Genomic DNA, 7,106 nt, shown 5'->3' with positions numbered 1-7,106 from the left:
GGTGGGTTTTAGGGGGTTTTAATGTGCCGGTTTTGCGATTTTTAGATTTTTAGATTTTTCACGATTTTTCACGATATTTTACCCCCCCCAAACGGCAACAATACGATTCCCTCCCCCTCCCAGCCGAAATCGATCGTTAAGACGATCGAGGACACGATTCACATCCCTAAAAGAGAATTTCCATGAGGTCAGAATAAAAGGTTTTATTTAAAAAATGCTTTGCTTGTTGAAAATGTAACCTCTGCTCCACCAGATGCAGTAGGGTTTACGGGTATATTTGGGATCGGTGGAGCAAGTAAGCACCGCATGCTGCCTTGGACGTTTTCCTGTTTGGGGAGAGGGGGCACTACAATCTTTCAAGGCCCTTAGTCTGTTTAGAGGCCTTCTGACATCTTCCAGTAAGAATAACACAGTGCCACACAGTCTGATGTTCAAAAATAGATCCTTTACTGGAATAACTGATGGAGATAAATTAAATCAGTGGCATGCACACTGAAGAATAATGCAATCCAGAAAGCAAAAACAAAACAAGATTGCACGGTCCAAAAGCTGAAAGATCTTGACACACACGAGGAGTTCTCTTCCTCCACTATCCACTAGCCCCAGGACACTCTTAAGAAAATGGGACCTCTTGTCCTCCCAGGGAAGATAACTTTCAAACAACCGCACACAGCAGCAGGTACGCACGCATGTGGCTACATGTAGCCTTACCATAGTATTTTATAACATACGTGTAGCTGTCGTGGTCAGGCAGGTTAGATTCAGGTATTCTCCCAGCAGGAGTGGTACAGGGACTTCAGAACAGGACAAAGTCTTCTGCCTGTCCAGCCTCTCCCCTTGGGTTGAGCCCATAGGTTCTGGCGGCCAGAGTGAATTTCCTGGCATAGTACATAACAGGCAAGACAGGAACTGGAGGCAGGGCTGGAATTGGAGACAGGCAGGTTCTGGCATCAGCCAGGAGCTAGAGACAAGAGCTGGATCTGGAGGCAAGGCCTAGGATGGAGACAGGGACTAGAACTGAACATAAGAACATGCCATACTGGGTCAGACCATCAAGCCCAGCATTCTGTTTCCAACAGTGGCCAATCCAGGCCATAAGAACCTGGCAAGTATCCCAAAACTAAGTCTGTTTCATTTTACCGTTGCTAGTAATAGCAGTGGCTATTTTCTAAGTCAACTTGATTAATAGCAGGTAATGGACTTCTCCTCCAAGAACTTATCCAATCCTTTTTTAAACACAGCTACATTAACTGCACTAACCACATCCCCTGGCAACAAATTCCAGTTTAATTGTGCGTTGAGTGAAAAAGAACTTTCTCCGATTAGTTTTAAATGTGCCCCATGCTAACTTCATGGAATGCCCCATAGTCCTTCCATTATCCGAAAGAGTAAATAACCGATTCACATCTACCCGTTCTAGACCTCTCATGATTTTAAACACCTCTATCATATCCACCCTCAGCCGTCTCTTCTCCAAGCTGAAAAATCCTAACCTCTTTTGTCTTTCCTCATAGGGGAGCTGTTCCATTCCCCTTATTTTGGTCGCCCTTCTCTGTACCTTCTCCATCGCAATTATGTCTTTTATAAGATGCGGCGACCAGAATTGTACACAGTATTCAAGGTGGGGTCTCACCATGGAGCAATATAGAGGCATTATGATATTTTTCCGTTTTATTCACCATTCCCTTTCTAATAATTCCCAACATTCTGTTTGCTTTTTTGACTGCCGCAGCACACTGAACCGACGATTTCAATGTGTTATCCACTATGACGCCTAGATCTCTTTCTTGGGTGGTAGCAGCTAATATGGAACCTAACATTGTAACTATAGCATGAGTTATTTTTCCCTATATGCATCACCTTGCACTTATCCATATTAAATTTCATCTGTTTTTTGGATGCCCAATTTTCCAGTCTCACAAGGTCTTCCTGCAATTTATCACAATCCGCTTGTGATATAACTACCCTGAATAATTTTGTATCATCTGCAAATTTGATTACCTCACTCGTCGTATTTCTTTCCAGATCATTTATAAATATATTGAAAAGTAAGGGTCCCAATACAGATCCCTGAGGCACTCCACTGCCCACTCCCTTCCACTGAGAAGGGAATGGAACAACTCCCCTATGAGGAAAGACTAAAGAGGTTAGGACTTTTCAGCTTGGAGAAGAGAAGACTGAGGGGGGATATGATAGAGGTGTTTAAAATCATGAGAGGTCTAGAACGGGTAGATGTGAATCGGTTATTTACTCTTTCGGATAGTAGAAAGACTAGGGGGCACTCCATGAAGTTAGCATGGGGCACATTTAAAACTAATCGGAGAAAGTTCTTTTTTACTCAACGCACAATTAAACTCTGGAATTTGTTGCCAGAGAATGTGGTTAGTGCAGTTAGTATAGCTGTGTTTAAAAAAGGATTGGATAAGTTCTTGGAGGAGAAGTCCATTACCTGCTATTAAGTTCACTTAGAGAATAGCCACTGCCATTAGCAATGGTAACATGGAATAGACTTAGTTTTTGGGTACTTGCCAGGTTCTTATGGCCTGGATTGGCCACTGTTGGAAACAGGATGCTGGGCTTGATGGACCCTTGGTCTGACCCAGTATGGCATTTTCTTATGTTCTTATTCTACTCTCTGTTTCCTGTCTTTTAGCCAGTTTGCAATCCACGAAAGGACATCGCCACCTATCCCATGACTTTTTACTTTTCCTAGAAGCCTCTCATGAGGAACTTTGTCAAACGCCTTCTGAAAATCCAAATATACTACATCTACCGGTTCATCTTTATCTACATGTTTATTAACTCCTTCAAAACAGTGAAGCAGATTTGTGAGGCAAGACTTGCCCTGGGTAAAGCCATGCTGACTTTGTTCCATTAAACCATGTCTTTCTATATGTTCTGTGATTTTAATGTTTAGAACACTTTCCACTATTTTTCCTGGCACTGAAGTCAGGCTAACCGGTCTGTAGTTTCCTGGATCGCCCCTGGAGCCCCTTTTTAAATATTGGGGTTACATTAGCAACCCTCCAGTCTTCAGGTACAATGGATGATTTCAGAGTGGCCTCGGAGGGGAAAGCCATTGGGGCTCCCCTCGGGCTCAGCACGCGCATGTTATAAAATTGGGCGTAGATTTTAAGATCTGGCCTTTAGCTTTTAAAAATTGTCTTGATGTACCCCAAATGCACTTACATGACCTTACCCCACAGGATTCAATGGGAAAAAAAGAAAAGAAAAATAACATGCTTGAGATAGAGGTGGGGGAGGGAAAGACTTTGCTTTTTATACAGAATGTACAAAGAATATTCAACAGTTGGTGAAAGCTCACACATATATGTACAAGTCCAAAAAAATCTTACACAAATGCATTGTCAAATATACACTCTTTCCCCAGTTCCTTACCCTATTACCCTGAGAGGAACTTGTTCTGGGTTGCACTGTTTACAGATTTATTTATCTCTAAAATGCCCCTCCTCCTCCTCCTCCAGTCCCCCCTCCCCCAATATTCTCTCACTAACCTCTCCCAGCTCCTCCTCTCATCCCCACACGCTTTCCTCAGCGACGCCATCCTATTCCCACAGCCTCTCAAATCCCACCCTTCAACCTCAGGTCTTGGTAATCCTAGGAGTAGTGGAACGGAGAATGAAAACTTTCCTAGCTGTGTTAAGCGCTCACGTGATTGCAAGGGGAGTGAGCCTCCTTGATATGCAGTCCTGGCCATAAAGGAGTGAGGTCAAATCAAAGTGTGAATTACAGATGTTGGTAACATCAGGCAAATAACTGCGTAGTGGGAAAGGACTAACGAGGATAAAGCATATTGTATTAAAGCTGATATTATATTATGTAAATTATTAACGGGGACTGATCGAAAAACCTTCATAAAAGAGGTTTATTTGGTTTTGTTAGAGATGGAGGCTCTGAGTCCTTTGTTTTATTTATCCTAGGATATGGTTATTTTTATTTGCTGAATTCATTGAATAATTTTGTGCTAGACACTTTTCTAAACTCCGTATTTGAGTTCCATGTTGATTTTTCTGTACAAGAATGTGCACTAATGGTGCCAGACAAATAACATTACACCGTAAATCTTGTCATAATTTGTGAAACACATATTTTAAAACTATTAAAGATAGGATTTGGGGGATATTATTTGTGAGATGGTCATTAATTGGTACAGGGTAAAAGCACTGAAGAATTTGTATGTATTTCCCTTATATCTCCCTATGTCCGTGAGTGGAGTTGCATGGGGGCAGTGCTTAGATTGCTGCACATATTTCTTTGAAATAATCTGTTCAAAAGCATTGACTACAATTTTGCTGTTCTTGTGGACAACACTGTCATGTTGTAAATACACTTTTATTCCCATAGAGCGATTTGGGTAAATGGTCAGAATGAAACTTAGATGATGTTAAGCACAGGCAAATTTATGGAAATGAACTGGGAGCACACCGAAAGGAATATGCAGTAGATGCTGGATGGGACAATACATTCCAACCCTAATTGGGAAAAACCATCTGAGAACACGAGGAGAGAAAAATCAGGTGACGAGCATGCAGAGTTTAGTGGTGATTAGTGTGGAGAGGTAATCATGAGGCACAAAGATATTCTCCTCTCACTGTACATCAGGACTGACCACTGGCTTTGCTTTTTCAGAACAAGCCGATCCATTCCTGGTCTCACCGCTCCACACATAGGGACTTAGTCTTCCTTTTACTGGGGAAATCAGAACTACAAATAAAGTAAACCAAGAATTGGGTCAACGTGTCTTGAAAATACGGAGCCCGTTGAAAAACCCGACTGTACATGGCCCTCATTAGGCTAGACATTTGAAGCAGAGGGTTGCAGTTTTGTGCTTTTATTTTCAAATAGATTTCCAGGTGTTGGGAAAAAAAAAAGTGGAACAAGAGCCACAGAGAGTGAAAAACTGACGGAACAATTGTTGAGGTACAGGCTGTTTTCTCTATAAGGGATGATGGAAGGGGGATCAATATAATTGCACCTGACAAATATATCAGCAACTCCCACAAGGGGATCTTGCAAAGTATGACTTTATCCCTGCAAACAATAAAGCGTCCTCATAATAAGGGGAATCATCAGATGTCTTAGATGTCAATTCAACAGCTTTCGGATTTACAGACATAAAAGTTTATGAATACTGTGTACTGTTTCTAAGTACAGCTAAGAGTAATACTCTGCTGCATATCTGGAAGAGCGTTACAAATGACATCGCGCACAGTGATATTTGATTTGTTCATGCAAGATGTGGTCTGTGACGTCATAATTCCTCTGAATTAATCGGGCTCATTGTATCATGCGTAGTTTATGACTCTGTTGCTAATTGTCTGTCTAACCCAGGGACTTAAATTTGATATTAAAACATTTGACTTTTGTAAACCGTTCTGTCTCATTAAATCTTCAGAAAGGAGGGGACTGTGTGGATTTGAAACGGAGGGGTTAAAGGGCCTTTCACTTCTTTGGTGCTGATTCTAATAGGTCACTGTTAGTAACAAATTTGATTATCTTCAAAAAGGCTTATGATAGCCTGAGCTCCTATGACATGCATAAAACCAATAAAACCAACAGATATTACTAAAATCTAATTGGCTCTAATTAGTGTGGCTGTCAGAAGAAGGGGTACAATACATGTCTACTCCTCTAGTTATGTCAATTTTACTATGAATACCTCAGAATATTTCTGTAACAGCCCCCCCCCTCCCCAGTGGTGCATATAGAGCGAGCTCTCTCTTTCTCTCCCCCCTCCCCCATGTATTATTGCCCGTGCTGGGGCAGGGTAATTAGCCTAGCCATGGCCCCCCCCCTTTTTATTGCAGGCTCTATTTGTGCTCTGTTTTGATAAATCCGGGGGTAAATCAGCTCTTGAATAAACAATGTGTGCAATCGGTCGCACTGGGCTCAGGTAACCACCAAAACCGTGACAACGGCACCGCCAAAGATAACCAGAAACGAGGGAGGGAGGGGGGCCGAGAGAACGCCAAAAAGATGGAAAAAACCAGGAGCGGAAGGAGGAGGCGAGAGCGGCCTTTAAGTAAGTAAATAAATAAATAAATAGCCAAACTGCCCCACCTAACTTGCCAGGGCTAGTCGCTCCGCTAATCAGGGAGGGGGTCAAATTCCTGGTGGGAATTTCAAACATCCCCCTGGCCCGGGAAGGAGAGCGACGTGAGGCCGACCTGAGCCATGCTACAGGCGGCGGGCGGGATGACGCTCACCTGTCTGTCACCTGCTGCTCCTGCCCGCGCGGGCACCGTACCAATTTCCACGGAGAAACGCAAGGCTTTGCCCCCCCCCCCCCCCCCCACAGGTCGTTCCCTGCTGTCGTTCGCAAGCGCAAGCTACGCTGGTATTGCCGAGAATAAAAATGTAAAAGAAACGGATTCCAACGGTTTAAGCAAAGAACACCTTTCCTCTTCGGTTCGGAAACATTTATTTAAATAAAACCGCATATTCCACGCGAATAGCAGAGACAGGAGCCCCTGGTCAAGGTGTAGATTATGATTTCATACATTTTATACCAAAACAAATTGCATCAATAGCAAGGCCTCACATTACAAACGAGAACACAAAACAGAATTAGAATCAAAAACTAAACTCAAAATCTGGAAGGAAGGCTAATAATAATAAAAAAAAAAATCAGGTTGAGGGACAGTTGTACATCAGTTCATGTTTATCCAGCCCCTATATCTGAAATGAGTCAGAAAAAAAAGCGTATAAGCAAGCTTCTCAGCATCCTTACTTTTCTTTATCACTTTGTAAATATTACATTAAAAAAAAAAAGCAGCCCAGGCTGAGCCAATTTGAATTTTTAACCATGCTTCAATAAAACAGCCGTCCTTTGTGTCTGGCACAAAGCACTGCAGGGCTTCTCATCTCCCCCTCACCTCTCTTGGTTTTACCCTACGGCATCGCAGCTGACTGTATGCCCTGACAGGAGGCTCCTATACTGTGGCTTTCCCTTCATTATTGCTATGCACGGCGCCAAAAAAAGCAAACAGAACTGCAACTGACGAGAGTCTTTTTACCTAGTGCTTGGATGGCACCTCAAATCTAATTGGATATCTACGGCCCGTCCGTTACAGTGGCGCAGCGGT

Source organism: Rhinatrema bivittatum, chromosome 7, assembly GCF_901001135.1.
Source record: "Rhinatrema bivittatum chromosome 7, aRhiBiv1.1, whole genome shotgun sequence".
Classification (NCBI taxonomy): Eukaryota; Metazoa; Chordata; class Amphibia; order Gymnophiona; family Rhinatrematidae; genus Rhinatrema; species Rhinatrema bivittatum.
This window is presented reverse-complemented; position numbering follows the sequence as displayed.